The sequence below is a fragment of the Heteronotia binoei genome, chromosome 1 (assembly GCF_032191835.1).
Source record: "Heteronotia binoei isolate CCM8104 ecotype False Entrance Well chromosome 1, APGP_CSIRO_Hbin_v1, whole genome shotgun sequence".
NCBI classification, from domain to species: domain Eukaryota; kingdom Metazoa; phylum Chordata; class Lepidosauria; order Squamata; family Gekkonidae; genus Heteronotia; species Heteronotia binoei.
This window is the reverse complement of record NC_083223.1, coordinates 219,446,062-219,462,418: the sequence shown is the minus strand read 5'-3', so window position 1 is coordinate 219,462,418 and position 16,357 is coordinate 219,446,062. Positions and strand designations below refer to the sequence as shown.

Genomic DNA, 16,357 nt, shown 5'->3' with positions numbered 1-16,357 from the left:
CACTAGGCTAACCATGCAGCAAAGCTATGGTACAGAGTGTGTTAGCAGACTTACAAAGTTACACAGAGCCAGTGGTCAGATTTAAAACTAATAACAGTTCTTTATTATATGGAACTTCATTCTAGACAGCAGGGCTTTTTTTGTAGCAATAACTCCTTTGCACATTAGGTCACACACCCCTGATGTAGCCAATCCTTCTGAAGTTTACAGTAGGCCCTGTACTAAGAACCCTGTAAGCTCTTGGAGGATTGGCTACGTCAAGGTGTGTGGCCTAATATGCAAAGGAGTTCCTGCTACAAAAAAAAGCCCTGCTGGACAGTATAAATGAGAGACAGAATCTATTCTAACTACCTAAGATGGGTATGGATGCAGGGAAGCATGCCCCTACATCCATTGTTCAAAGACTCCCTCTTTGTGTGTGTGTGAGAGAGAAAGTGTGAGGTCAGAAGAGAGGAAATTGCTCCCTAAGAATGCATCAGTCAACACATCAAAGGGTCAGAGGCAGAAGAGTAAACAGGAAGGATGCCCCACAGTTTGCCTGTCTATTCTAACTCTTGTAACACACTCTGGAGACTGAGGCAAAAGGACAGCACCAAGTTCCTCTCTTCCAACAGTGATTACACACTGTAAAATTCATTGTCAGTGGTTGTAGTGATGGCCATGAGCACAGATGGATTTAAAAAGTGGGCGGGGAATTAGCTAGGTTAATCAAGGATAGGTCCATCTGTGGTTACTACTGCTACATTCAGAGGCAGTAGACCTTTGAATACCTGTACTAGGAGGGCTTTGGTTTCTATGCCCTGTTTGTTGGCTCTCCAAGGTTAAGTAGAATGCTGGACTAGATGGTCCACTGGTCTGACCCATCAGGGTTCTTCTTGCTTTTCCATGGGGGTAGAAGAGCAAAGAAGAAAACTGCATTTGTTAAAGCCCATGATGTAGTTCATAGAATCATAGAGTTGAAAGGGACCTCCAGGGTCATCTAGTCCAACCCCCTGCTAAATGCAGGAAACTCACAAATACCTCCCCCTATAGTCACAGGATCTTCATTGCTGTCAGATGGCCATCTAGCCTTTGTTTAAAAACCTCCAAGGAAGGAGAGCTCACCACCTCCCGAGGAAGCCTGTTCCACTGAGGAATTGCTCTAATGGTCAGGAAGTTCTTCCTAATGTTGAGCTGGAAACTCTTTTGATTTAATTTCAACCCATTGGTTCTAGTCCTACCCTCTGGGGCCACAGAAAAGAATTCCACACCATCCTCTATATGACAGCCCTTCAAGTACTTGAAGATGGTGATCACATCACCTCTCAGCCGCCTCCTCTCCAGGCTAAACATCCCCAGCTCCTTCAGCCTTTCCTCATAGGACTTGGTCTCCAGACCCCTCACCATCTTCGTTGCCCTCCTCTGGACCCGTTCCAGCTTCTTAAAATGTGGTGCCCAAAACTGAACACAGTACTCCAGGTGAGGTCTTACAGAGTAAAGCAATACCATCACTTCACGTGATCTGGACACTATACTTCTGTTGATATAGCCCAAAATTGCATTTGCCTTTTTAGCAACCGCATCACACTGTTGACTCATGTTCAGCGTATGGTCCACTAAGACCCCTAGATCCTTTTCGCACATACTACTGCTAGTTAGATACCAGCTTCTGATGCTGGGTTTAACTGTCATAGAGGTCATGCGCACCGAAGCCCTTACTTCCAAAACATTTTAATTGCACACATGATGAGGATACTAATGGCAATGAGCTCATGCTTCTTAATGAGAAAGAAAATCAGCTCTTTTCCTATAGAGATGATATGCATGAAGATGAAGCAGTACAGGATCAAGGTATACTGGTCTTGAGGTAAGAGAAAGTGGCGGGCTCCTCTTGAAGGCTGTAAAAAAGAAAAGAAATTTCTGAAAGTGCAATGTGATTCACACACTGTGGGTTCTAGATGGTCCTCATTCTACTTTAACAGTAGAACACTTCTTCATGCTGCTAGTTATATTTAATTTGTATAATTTATTCCAACTGGAGGATTTATGTATTTTATTTACAATATTTTGGGGGTTTTACCCTTTCTCACCAGCTACTTTATTTGAATGCTAGGAATAAGGTCAATTGTGAGAATAAATACAACGGGGCCTAGAAAGTGGCTCTGGGCAAGTGACCCAGCCTTGGGCACTTAGCATCAATTTGCTGTGGCATTGTAGCATGACAACAATCATGCAGACACTGAAGCTCAGCATTCTTTTTGTCTGCAGTCCATTGTTGCTGTCTTTTGCTGTTGTATTTGGCCTTGCAGCTTTTAGCATCAGTGTGTGCTTGTGGTGTGATCTGTCTTTATTGGCCTTGCATGTTTGTGTTATGATATACCATAGAGTATGCACTTCAAGGCAGCCATTTTCTGTAGGGAAAGTGACCTGACTTTGGCTTTCCATCTCCTTCCCCCTTTCTGCAGCCTCTATCTAGGAAAAGTAGTCTTTCTCCACAGACCAAAGCCAGAGGGAAGTGACCTCAGCAGGGTATAATGACTCAGAGTCCACCATCTTCTCCAGGGGAACTGATATCTGCCATTTGGAGAGCAGTTGTAATTCTGAGTGATCTCCAGTCCTCACCTGGAGATTGGCAACAATGGTTCCCCAGGAGGAAATGGTTTGGAAGGTGGAGTCTGTGGCATTGTACCTGTCTGAGGCCCCACCCCTCCTCAAACTTCACCCTCTCTCGGCTCCACTCCTCAAATCTCCAGGAATTTCCCAACCTGCAGTTGGCAACCCTATCTCCTTCCCAGTCAACCATCAACCTACCTTTATCTGATTTCAGTTTTCCATCTCCTCCCCCCTCCCTGCAGCCTCTACCATGAGTAAAGGCAGCCTCTACCTAGGAAAAGTAAATCTTTCTCCACAGTTGGGACCAAAGCAGCTCACATAATTGTCCTCTCCCCCTTTTGATCTGCGCAACAACCCTGTGAGGTAGGTTGTTGTTTTTTTTTTTTGCAAGCAGGGCTCTTTTTGAGCAGGAACACACAGGAATGCAGTTCTGGTTGGCTTGGTGTCAAGGGGTGTGGCCTAATATGCAAATTAGTTCCTGATGAGCTTTTTCTACAACAACAGCCCTGGCTGCAAGTCTGTGAGTGGTCTGAAATCAACCAGTAAGCTTCCAGAATTGAACTCCAGATAACAGATTTCTCTCCCCCCTCTAGAAAAATAACTGCTTTGGAGGGTGAACTCTATGACATTATATTCAGCTAAGGCCTCTCTCCTCCCCAAACTCTGGTTTCTGTAGACTCCACCACTTACTGGAGTTCCTGGAGTCTGCTGGCGCAACTCTTCCATTTTATCCTCATGTTCCCGCTGTTTCTCCTTGTCTTCGTATCTATAGCGTTGCATGGTGAGCTCCGTGTCAAGGCGCATCTTCTCCAGTTGGGTTGCCAGCTCATGAGCCTGTTCATTTCTTGGCTGTTCTGTATGAACCCAGCCGTCCATCTCACCCTCTGCAGTGGCAGGGCCAGGGTCCAGGTTGTCTACTGCTGCCTGTGGCTTTGTCGTCATGTGCACCTCTTCATCCATGATGTCTAGACTGTCTGACACATCATTTGAGGTACAGGGTGGCTCGGTAAAATCATCGGACACTGAAGTTGGCTCTGTTTGGTTATCTGGAGCAGATGAAGCATTTTCAGGATTGTCCTATCACAAAATTGAGGGCATTTGAAGGAAAACTTTTCTGGCTATGTAAGTGTACTCTAACATTATATAAAAATGTGAACACACATAATCCTACCTTACACTAATTACACCATGGATCTTTTTAATATTGTCAAGTCTGGTAGCAACTGTCTGAGTTCTCAGGCAGAGGTCGTTCATGCAACCTGCCACCTGAATCCTTTCAGCTAGAGATGCTGCTGGGCATAAAACCTGTGGCCTTCTGCATGCAAACGAGATTCTCTACCACAGAGCAACACTTGTTGGGTTTTAAATGAAAATTCATTTTTATGATTTCAGAGAACTCTAAGAGAGAGCAGAGAAGTAGTGCTACAAGGGTGAGGTTTGGCTTTCTAAGCAGCTGGGGAAATTGCTGAGAATTTCTGAGTGTGTGTGACTGTAGGAACGCTGAAAATTCTGAGTTTGTGGTTGCTGGGGAACTGCTGTTTGTTTGGTTTGAGTGGGCTGAAGGTGATTGTTGCTGATTGATTAGGAGTGGCTGTGTTCCCCACCCTCTTTGCATTATTAAGTTGAGCCTTGCCAGCTAAAGGGCTCTTGGCCTGTGACAGCCTGGGGGCTGTTTAAGGACCAGGAACCCAGATCCGCATTTCCTTGTGTTCCCAATAAGGTAAGTAGACCCTCCAGAAGGAGAGCCATATAAACAAACAGGATTTAAAAGAGGACTGCATATTTTTGAAAAAAGCTATCATGAAGGTAGAATGCCTGCAGGGGGGTGGGAGCTTTCCAGTGTTTTGCACTGAGTGTCACATGTATGACTATCTGCCCACAGGACAGAAGTTTTGGGGGGGTGCTCGATGCAAGGAGCTCCTGGTCCTCAGGGAACGAGTTCGTACCCTTGAGGCCGAGGTGACTGACCTAGAGAAGCAGAGACAGTCAGTTCGGCACTCGGAGAAGACTCTCGGAGACATATTAGATGACCCCCACTCGGAACGTGGCAGCCCCGTTGCTGCCAGGGAGCATGAGGGTCGAGAGGGAACAGGGCACCGGGCTGAGGATAAGGGGAATGCGCCCTCAGTAGGGACCTCGTCTTCAGTTGGTGAGTGGGTATCCTTTCGCACCAAGGAACCATCCCCGGGCAGGGAGGGGGGGGGGTCTTGGTAGTTGGTGATTCGATCCTTAGGCAAGTAAACAGCTAAGTGGCAAAACCGATACTGACCATATGGTGACTTGCCTGCCTGGTGCGAAGATAGCGGACGTTACTTGTATTGTAGATAGGCTGATAGACAGTGCTGGGGAGGAGCCAGTGGTCGTGGTGCGTGTTGCCACCAACGATGTGGGGAAATGCAGTCGTGAGGTCCTGGAGGAAATATTTAGGCTGCTAGGCAGGAGACTTAAAGCCAGGACCTCCAAGGTACACTTCTCAGAAGCGCTACCTGTTCCACGTGGAGGGCTGGAGAGATAGGCACAAATTAGAAGTCTCAATGTGTGGATGAGACGATGGTGTAAGGAGGAAGGGTTTAAGTTTGTTAGGCACTGGGATGCTTTCTGGAACAAGCGGGAGCTGTACAAAAGAGATGGTCTCCACTTGTCCCCAGATGGAACCAAGCTGCTGGCGCTTAAAATCAAAAAGGTGGCAGAGCAGTTTTTAAACTAAATCTTGGGGGAAAGCCGACAGGAGATGAAATGTCTCTGGTTCAGGAGGACTCATCTCAAAGAGATGAAGGGTTAGCTGTTACTTTTCTACTGGGTAATGGATCAGAGTTGTGCACTGAGATGGTGACAAACAGTATGGGCTGCCTGCTAAAGTCTCAAGGCAACAGGAGGAAGGTTGCAGGCCTAACTTGCCTGGGAAATTATAGATGTTTGTATACAAATGCTAGAAGTGTTCGAAGTATAATTGGGGAGTTGGAATGTATAGTGTTGGGGGAAAACAGACATTGTGGGAATTTCAGAAAATTGGTGGAATGAGGAGAATCAGTGGGACACGGTGATTCCTGGATATAAGTTATATCGGAAGGATAGGGAGGGAAGGGTTGGAGGTGGGGTGGCTATGTATGTCAGAGAGTGTATACAGTGCAGTAAGACTGAGGTCAAAGAATTAGATTCCCTTCTAGAAATGCTTTGGGTCAAAATAGAGGGCCCAAAAGGAAATTTAACTATGGGAGTTTGTTATCACCCACCAAATCAAAAGATAGAGGATGGTTATAATATGATGAAAGGATTAAAGATAGCAGCTAAACGTAAAAACTGTGTTGTAATAGGTGATTTTAACTACCCGCAGATTGATTGGGTTAATATGTGTTCAGGTTGAGAGAAAGAGATTGGGTTTCTAGATGCTCTCAATTACTGTGCTATCAAGCAGATGGTGACAGAACTTACCAGGGGTGGGGCGATCCTGGATTTGGTCCTAAGTAATGCCCAAGACTTGGTGAGAGATGTAAAAGTGATCGCAGCGCTTGGGACTCTGGGAGCAGTGACCATAACATTATTGATTTCACCATTTGTATAAATAGGGAGTTGCCCCAAAAGACCAGCACAACCACGTTTAACTTTAAAACGGATAAATTCTCTGAGATGAGGAGGCATGTGAAGAGGAAACTGAAAGGTAAATACAGTGAAAACCCTTGGGGAAGCTTGGAGGCTATTTAAAACTACAATCCTAGAAGCTCAGATAAAATATAAACCACAAGTTAGGAAAGGCACAAACAGGTATAAGAGAAGGCCTGCATGGTTAACAAACAAAGTAATGGAAGCTGTAAAAGGTAAGAAGGACTCCTTGAAGCAGTGGAAAGCTAGTCCAAGTGAGATTAATAAAAGGGAGCGCAGGCTGTGGCAAATCAAATGCAAGACTGTGATCAGGCAGGCAAAAAGGGACTATGAGGAGCATATTGCAAAAAACATAAAGACCAACAATAAAAATTTCTTCAACTATATTAGAAGCAGGAAACCAGCCAGGGAGGCAGTGAGGCCCTTGGATGACCAAGAGGTCAAAGGATTACTGAAGGAGGATAGGGAAATGGCTGAGAAGCTGAATGCATTTTTTGCCTCCGTCTTCACTGTGGAAGATGAAAAGTGTTTGCCCGCCCCAGAACCACTAATTTTGGAAGGGGTGTTGAAAGACCTGAGTCAGATTGAGGTGACAAGAGAGGAGGTCCTACAACTGATTGACGAATTAAAAACTAATAAGTCAACAGGTCCGGATGGCATACATCCAAGAGTTCTGAAAGAACGCAAAGTTGAACTTGTGGATTTCCTGACAAAAATATGTAATCTTTCATTGAAATCTGCTTCCGTTCCTGAGGACTGGAAGGTAGCAAATATCACCCCCATCTTTAAACAGGGTTCCAGAAGAGATCCGGGAAATTACAGACCAGTCAGTCTGACTTCAATACTGGGAAAGTTGGTAGAAACCATTATCAAGGACAGAATGTGTAGGCACACTGATGAACACAAGTTATTGAGGAAGACTCAGCATGGGTTCTGTAAGGGAAGATCTTGCCTCACTAACCTGTTACAGTTCTTTGAGGGGGTGAACAAGCATGTGGACAAAGGGGACCCAATAGATGTCGTTTACCTTGACTTCCAGAAAGCTTTTGATAAAGTTCCTCATCAAAGGCTCCTTAGTAAGCTCGAGAGTCATGGAGTAAAAGGACAGATCCTCTTGTGGATCAAAAACTGGCTAATTAATAGGAAGCAGAGAGTGAGTATAAATGGGCAGTCTTTGTAGTGGAAGACGGTAAGCAGTGGCGTGCCGCAGGGCTCAGTACTGGGTCCCATGCTCTTTAACTTGTTCATTAATGATCTGGAGTTGGGAGTAAGCAATGAAGTGGCCAAGTTTGCAGATGACACTAAATTGTTCAAGGTGGTGAGAACCAGAGAGGATTGTGAGGCACTCCAACGGGATCTGTTGAGGCTGGGTGAGTGGGCGTCAATGTGGCAGATGAGGTTCAATGTGGCCAAGTGCAACGTAATGCACATTGGGGCCAAAAGTCCCAGCTACAAATATAAGTTGATGGGCTGTGAACTGACAGAGACTGATCAAGAGAGAGATCTTGGGGTCGTGGTAGATAACTCACTGAAAATGTCAAGACAGTGTGCAATTGCAATAAAAAAAGCCCAACGCCATGCTGGGAATTTTTAGGAAGGGAACTGGAAACAAATAAGCCAGTATCATAATGCCCCTGTATAAATCGATGGTGCGGTCTCATTTGGAGTACTGTGTGCAATTCTGATCACCGCACCTCAAAAAGGATATTATAGTATTGGAAAAAGTGCAGAAAGGGGCAACTGGAATGATTAAAGGTTTGGAATACTTTTCCTATGAAGAAAGGTTAAAACACTTGGGGCTCTTTAGCTTGGACAAACGTCGACTGCGGGGTGACATGATAGAGGTTTACTAGATTATACACGGGATGGAGAAATAGAGAAAGAAGTCCTTTTCTCCCTTTCTCACAATACAAGAACTCGTGGGCATTCGATGAAATTGCTGAGCAGTCAGGTTAAAACGGATAAAAGGAAGTACTTCTTCACCCAAAGGGTGATTAACATGTGGAATTCACTGCCACAGGAGGTGGCGGTGGCTACAAGCATAGCCAGTTTCAAGAGGGGATTGGATAAAAATATGGAGCAGAGGTCCATCAGTGGCTATTAGCCACTCTCTGTGTGTGTGTGTTTGTGTATTGGCCACTGTGTGATACAGAGTGTTGGACTGGATGGGCCATTGGCCTGATCCAACATGGCTTCTCTTATATTTTTATAGTTCTATCATATAACTGGAAATTCTTCAGAATGGTCAATCAAGCAGATGTCCCTTTTACAACACAAAACATTGATTACAGAAGTTAGTTACAGGGATTGAATCATCCGTGTTCTGAACAATCTGTTTCCAGGCATGGCTCAAAAGTGCTGGTTCTTACCTTTAAAGACCCTAACGGCTTGGGGCCAGGGTACTTGAAGATAGGGTTGCCAGTCCCCAGTTGGGGGCAGGGGACCACCTGGTTTGGAGGCCCTCCCCCTGCTCCAGAGTTATCAGAAAGTGGGGGATGGGGTGGATGGCCACTGGGCATTCTATTATACCCGATGGAGACTAGTCTCCACAGAAGAATGAATCGATCTGCGAGTATCTGTGGCTCTTGGGGGGGGGTATTTTTTTAGGTAGATGCACCAAATTTTCAGCATAGCATCTGATGCCTTATCTAAAAACAACAACCCCGAGTCTCAAAAAGATTGAACCAGGGGTTCCAATTCTATGAGCCCCAAAAGAAGGTGCTCCCATCCATTATTTTCAATGAGGGGAAGGAATTTAAAAAGAGCACAGGAGCTCTTTAAATATGATGGCCAGAACTCCAAAGTTCAATCGTGCTTCTCACAACCTTGCTCTATCCCCAAAATCTCCAGATATTTCCTGAGCTGGACCAGTCAACCCTACCTGAAGGGCCTTCTCTTCTTGTACTATCTAGTCCTCGGGTTATGCTCTGTGTCTCAAGCATTGCCCCTCTCTGGGCCCCCGCCTTCAGAGATGAAGTGGGTAGCAACTACAGACAGGACTGTTTCTGCAATAGTACCTCCCCTTTGGAACATCCTCACTCTTCAGGCTTACCTGGAACCTACTTTACTGGTATTAGGTACCAAGTCAAAATGTATCTTTTAACCAGATTTGTAATTATGGGTTTTATCCTTCTGGCTTTTTTTAATGGTTTGTTTATGTTCTGAGGTACAGAGGCTGTTTATGTCCCTGGGCTTCTTTTGATGGCTTGTTTAAACGGTTTGCCATTTTTATATTGCGATACATTTTAATTGTAAGCTACCTTGAGCAGAACTCTGATGAGGAAGGAAGGAAGGAAGGAAGGAAGGAAGGAAGGAAGGAAGGAAGGAAGGAAGGAAGGAAGGAAGGAAGGAAGGAAGGAAGGAAGGAAGGAAGGAAGGAAGGAAGGAAGGAAGGAAGAAAGAAAGAAAGAAAGAAAGAAAGAAAGAAAGAAAGAAAGAAAGGAAGGAAGAAAGGAAGAAAGGAAGAAAGGAAGAAAGGAAGAAAGAAAGAAAGAAAGAAAGAAAGAAGGAAGGAAGGAAGGAAGGAAGGAAGGAAGGAAGGAAGGAAGGAAGGAAGGAAGGAAGGAAGGAAGGAAGGAAGGAAGGAAGGAAGGAAGGTTGGTTTACTGTAGTACTGTTTTTACCCATGTTTGTACAACCTGCAACTTACTATGCGAACAGCAGCACTTCACCCTATTCACTGAGGCTTGCCAGATGGTTCACAACCACTCCATTTTTTCCATTCCAAACAGACAGTGAAAACTGAAAGTTTGTTCAGCTCTTGATGATTAGGGTTGCAAACCTTCAGGTGGAGGCTGATGATCTTCAGGAATTACAAATGATCTCCAGGCAACAGATGTCAGTTCCCTGGAGAAGATGGCTGCTTTGAAGAATGGACTCTATGGGATTATATCCTAGAGAGGTCCCTTGCCTCCCAAGCCCTACCCTCCACAGATTCCATCCCCAAATATCCAGGAATTTTTCCTAGCCTGGAGTTAGCAGCTCTATTAACCTAGCAAGGGAGTTTCACTCAACTTAAATTGGCCAATAAAGGCTTAGGCCTGTGTTTTTTTTTTAATCTTTTACTGTGGAATAATGTGCCTAAAGCAGGGGTGTTGAACTAATTTGTTAGGAGGGCTGGATCTGACATAAATGGGACTTTGTGGGGCCAAACCATGCATGTCATAAAATGTAATGCCAAGTAGCAGAGATATAAACTTTATAAAGGACACAGACAAACACAAAGGTATTATTTTTAACTTAAAATACAAATATGCTTAAAACACTTGCAGTATTTTGTTTAAAATGGAAAGGTGGGGGAATAGTAGGATTTTGCAATGCAATTTTTAAAATAAAAAAATTAAGAAAAAATACAAGGATCACAGCAGAAACTAAAAATATAAAATGCTCTCAGCCTGGGAAAACACAAAACGGCAGAGCATAGCAAGCTTCTTCTCCCCACCCCCCTGCCCCGAGGTCTACTCAGATTGGCAATGGCTGTCCAGTGTGATATCCCCCTTTGGCTGTGGGTCCCAAGTTATAGTACTCACTAGGCACCAGTTCTCATATCCATTCAGCAGAGACAAAGCTGGCTCAGAGCATCAACCCTTTCTGTGCAAAGACACAACTCCAGGAAACTTCAGCTGGCCATAGGAATGCTGGGAAGTTAAACTGAGCTCCACTCCATTGAAGCACATTGCAGCACAGAGAAAGTGGCAAGGAAACCGTGGAGTGGATTTTCCATTCAGGTCTATGTGCTCAGGAGTGGAAAACCCACTCATTTTCTTTGCAGCTTTGCTTTCTGCTTTAGCCTCTGCAAAGACAAGGAAGGAGGAGCTCGGAATTTTGGCAGCCTTGGAGCTTCAAAGGCTGAGGGCAGAAGGGGGGAGGGGAAGAAAAGAGCCCCCACGGGTCTGATTAAAGCCCTGGGTGGGCTGGTTTGGCCCATGGGCTGAACGTTTGACATCCCTGGCCTAAATAATAATAAAGCAACAATGATGCACCAATACAGCACTGTGAAAAGTAAGCCCCTACACATTATGATGCATACAAATGTGCCACTTTGAAAATAGTGGAGGTGGTTTTTCTGCTATGTAAACATACTTCTCTTCCAAGGTGAGTCCCTGAAAAGGTTGCTCAAGTTTTCAATGTGATGGCATTTGAATTAGACGATCAGTCTGTGGAGAGTGCCTGTCGGCTGGTGCTTGTGTGTCGTTAACCTAACTTCCCTTCCATCCCTCGCAGTACCTTTTAAAATGTTTCTGTTTTTTAGAAAGTGAAGGCTGTATAAAAGAATAAACAACAATTCAGTGTTTTAAAAATGAGAAGGGTAGGCAGCCTTCTTAAAACACTGGAGGGGATGGCAGTGTTGACAACAGAACCAGAACTGGTATAATCATCTCTCATGCAGCTTTCAAAGGTGGGAGGAAGCTGGCCTCGTGCCCTTTGTGACCATTTAAAATCTTCACCCTTTTGTCAGCTTGAAATCAAGGCTTTGAGCTCACTTGGAAATAACACCCGAGTTGGATGAAAGGCAGAATGTTATTTAAGCACCCCGCCTTTCCCCAAGATTAAAAAAGAAATAATATGCCATCTGAAGGTACATAATATACAGTTAGTGCTAAACAGGCACCTGCCTGGGGGACTACTTTAATCAGAGCCCCATATAAGCAGCTCTGAGTCTTCTGAATGAACAGCAGGACATAACTATAATCAAATAATAATAATTCTTACCATAGGGCATTTAAGCTCAAGGGATTGTGAAATGGCAGTCTTCAATTTCACTAGCATCTCAGTTTCCCATCATAAACCTTTGTACCTGTCCCGTACAGTACCAGAGGCACAGTGTCCATGCAAAAGAACAAAGCCAGCCTTATGGTGCCAACTTCAAACTGATGTCATAGATTCTGCTCTGTGACATCAACTCCCGCCTGCTGCTGAAATAGGCTCATAGTTTACTGGTAGTGTCAGGTATAAAACTAAACCTGTGACCCCTCGTGCTGATCAGTCCACAGGGCAGGGCTGTGGGCTCATGGGTTTCATATCCAGCAGTGAACGGATGGAGAGTCCCGGGCAAAGATCCTTTAAACAAAATAATTTTTAAAGGGTTTTGCATCCTGCACTAATCCCACATTTTCACAGCAGCCCCAAATACTTCATAATCCTGTACATGATGATGAAGTATTTGGGGCTGCTGTCCAGACTGCTCAAGCATGAGATTTCCATTGATGATGGAAAATGGAACTCTGCCCTGGCCCCTTGTGTGCTCCATCTTTGTAAAACTGACAACATCAAGGTGTCACTGGCCTTTTTCAGCTCTTCGCCTCTTTTGTCCTCTTCAAAATGCAAGTGTGCTCAGGTTTTTCCTCATTATCAGATGTCCCCTGTTGAAATTTTGCTGCCCTTTTGCCAGGCTCATTGGCTTAATCTGTCTCTATCGATTCCAGTGTTGTTTCTCCTTATTTCTTGAAGTGCTGGGTGGAGGGGGAAGGAAGACAGACTGACTACAGGGAGAGGTTCAAGCACGTCACATGTTTTCTTCTGGAGTAGGGTTGCTACGATGGAAGACCTTCCACTGGCAGCCTCTGCTGCCCACCACCACTCCGTCAACTGGGGGGAGAAAAAAACCTACAAAATTGTCATTGGTGCAACAATGTTACATCACTCCTAGGGAAAAGTGGAAGTGACTTCATGCTTCTCTCACTGAAATCTCTATAGTTTCACCACACTGCTCTTGGTGAGTCATATAAAGGCACAATGTTACTCCCCTGGAAGTGTTATAATGCTCTTGTGTCAATGGTGCCTTCCGTGTTCCCCCCAGGCTCCTGATGGAGTGGAGCAAGCTGTTCTAGGGCCAGAGGGTGGGGTCCTTGATTTTCAGCCTACTTCAGGTTTTCACATATTCTTGCAAGCATTCTCTGTTGCTGAACAGGCTTGGGAAATTTTATTGTTAAAGTTGCTGAATACACAGAATAGTTCTAGGACAGATGCAGTTTGCAAAATAGAAGAACAAGAAAATGAGTGGGTGTTTATACCCTGCTTTTCTCTACCCTATTCAGTTTATAATCCTTTCATCTTCCTACAACAGTCACCTTGTGAGGTAGGTGGGGCTGGGAGGGTTCTGTGACTACACCAAGGTCACCCAGCAGGCTTTAGGGGGAAGAGTGGGGACTCAAACTTGGTTCTCCCGTTTAGAGTCTGCTGCTCTTAACCACTGCACCACACTGATTCCCTTTTCTTGGGCCTGAAGATGTAGAAGCAGATATAAGCTTTTAATAGAGCATAATATATTAGCAACTAGTGCAGACATGGAGTCTGTATTCTGTATCTCACATTAGGCCACCCAATGTTCACATATAGGCCTTAGGTTTACTTCCTGGCTTCTCGAGTTACAGAGTCTTGAGCAGGAGGACTGAAAATGTTTTCTGCTTGAGATTGTGAGCTGCTACATTGGGTTGATGTTCATAGCTCCTAATACTGAAAGAATGTCAAAATGTTTAGGTTAAAACCCAGTAGTCATTGTTACATGGATTGTTGTGAAAATATGGCAACTGAGATTCCCATATTCATAGAGTGGAGACGATTCTGCAATGCTCTCCTTATCTTTACTGCCTTCATGGAAGGAAGTGAGCAGATTCTAGGTGCTCTGCTTATTTTTGCTCCCTTTGTGATGGAAATGAGCCGATATCAAGATACCAGCTTAGGTTTAATAGTGGTACTGGAGTACTATGAAAAGTACTACTTTCACAATTTGCACAGTGGAAGCTCAGAATGCTTTTTGGTCTTGGTTGACAAAGTATAGAAGCTGGGAAAGGGTCATCTCAAATCATTGCGCAGTTGTACTTTGAGCTGTGTATGTATTTGTGAAGAGCCGTGGCCTTAAAGCAGGGGTTCCCGACCCCCGGGCTGGGGACCGGTAGTGGGCCGTGGCCTGTTTTCCATGGGCCGCGCAGCCTCACCGCCCCGCCCTCCCGCAGCACCTCCTCCTCCCCGTTTCCTTCTCCCTCTTTCGCCCCCCACACAGCCGCCCCGCCCCGCCTCTTCCCCACTCCCACCTACCAGCTGATCAGCCAAGAAAGCCGCTGCAGCAACTTCGAGCGACGCTGGCCTTGCCTCCTCCTCAAGTGGGAAGGAGGCAAGGGCAGCGTCGCTCGCCACTACTGCCGGCCGCCAGCCGCCCTTCCTTTCCTTTCCCTTTCCGTCCCTTTCCCTCCCGCCCCCCTGCACCTGGGCTCTGCAGCTGCAGCGTGCCTGCCTCCTCCTCTGTCACCCTTTTCCCTTTCCTTCCTGTCCCTAGCGGTGGTGGCGCGCTGTGATTGGGGTGGGGGGTGGGTGGGGGGAGGCGATGGAACCGGACAGAAAGGGAAGGAGGGAGTGAGCACTGTGGGCTGGGGGAGGTTTGAAGCGCCTTGGGGGGGGGGGGGTGCCTGCCTGGGGCGCAATGTGCCCTTGGCTGCGACTGGCTGTGGCGGTTTTTCCCCTGCAGCTGTTTGGCAGGGGGGGGGTGGCCTGGGAGGACTTCACCACCCCTTCCCCAGCCTTAAAATGGGGGAGAGGTGACGAGGCTGCACAGGGGGGGGGGCGCGAGGGAAGAAAACGGGGGGGGGGGAGGATAGATCCAGGTGGTCAGCCGTGTTGGTCTGAAGCAGTAAAACAAAGTAGGCGTCAAGTGCATCTTTAAGAGGTGCCGAGGCTGCACGGTGGGGAGAAGGGGAGAGGAGGAAAATGGGGGAGGAAAACAGGAGAGAGGAGGCGCCACGGGGAGGGGGGGGGGGGAGGGAGGCTGAATTGGGTCCCCGCACCCTGCCTGCTCTGGGCTGCGGTAGGCGGGCTGGCCCTGGAGCCGGTCCCTGGGGCCAAAAAGGTTGGGGACCACTGCCTTAAATCCATACATGGGCAGTTTCAAGTTCATGTCTTTCCTTGTCTTCATCAGAAGAGATATCAGCATAACTCCATCTTTGGAACAATGATCACCACTTCCTCTTATCCCATTCTTGTTCTCTGTCCTCATCATCTTTGTGACCAGCTGTATATGTGATGGGCAGAGTCTATCATGAATGAGATTGCTGTCTTTTTCATTCACTGCAGAAGGATTGTCATGAAGACAAAAGACCCCTTTGTTAGGAGATGCAGCCTAAGGCTTACTGAGTGTCTCAGGAACATCACATTTATTTGGTCTTCCCTTCTGTTGCTCTGAGTTAACAAAGCATTGCTTTAGTTCTGAGCCATGAGCAACTTTTCATCTTCCCTTGCATGGCTTTAGCAAATGCATGTCTCTGTGTGTGTTATCCTCCCCATCCCTCATCAAAGAAGGAGAAGGTTCTTGGATAGTTGGGGAAATGCTTAAATGCAGCTTGTGGCTGTTGTTTTCTTAGCCTTTTAAAAGACTATGTGTACAGATATGTGGATAAACATTCACCCTTTCGTGGCCTTAATACAAGAACGTTAAAAGAGGGAGAAAATTTTTACTTCTATGGCTGCTATCCAAGATCTCCTGCAACACCAAAATCAATGTCTATCTGTTGGCCTGTGGCTGTGTCAAGCCACATACCTTCTTGTGTTGGAGAACTTTTAAAATGCTCTTATAAAACTTTTAAAATTCTCCTATGAAGTTTTTTTTTGTATAGTATGTAATAAAGGTACTGGTACTTATATACAGTACATATAAACACACATTATCCTTAAAAGAGGGAAGACCATAAACAGACTTTTGCAGGAACTGTTAGATTTTGCAAAGGAGTGAAATGTGGGCCATGCCAGAAGCTGCTTGCAATCAGTTTTGCTACCAATGTTATAATTCCAGTGATCTGTATGGGACTAGCTGAAGTGTCTGCAGGAATTAGTCCATTTCCTCCCCCTGTAACAAGTGTGCACTCATCCAGTTAAAGGTACCAGTGGTCAGTTCCACAGCAACATCTGAAGAGAACGAGCTGCCTCATGTTGCTTCTCAGAAAAGATAATCACTGTTCATCACCAGAATTTGAGTGGTTTGAGAATCACCCAGAAATGCAATCAAAATCATGGTTTTCATCTGATCCCAGGTAAATGCTTTGCATAGGTTTTATTCACAATTTAGTCATCTGCTTTTTGTAGTTATCGTGAATCAGCACCAGTCATAAGTGGCATTCTCTGAAACATTCTTTACAGGAATCAGAATGAACAGGTTTAGTAGTGAAATTATACAAGT

At 45.6% G+C, this 16,357-nt stretch overlaps 1 protein-coding gene across 1 annotated transcript in view; it reads left to right on the top strand.

Annotated features, from left to right (window-relative positions):
* Window positions 1-13,067: 13,067 nt before the first annotated feature.
* Window positions 13,068-16,357, top strand: part of LOC132577963 (uncharacterized) — a 33,946-nt gene continuing 30,656 nt past the window's right edge. Inside the window, exons 1-2 of the mRNA XM_060247754.1 lie at window positions 13,068-13,270; window positions 16,053-16,211. The gene's annotated coding sequence lies outside the window, so the exon portion shown is untranslated. The remainder of the gene's footprint in view (window positions 13,271-16,052; window positions 16,212-16,357) is intronic.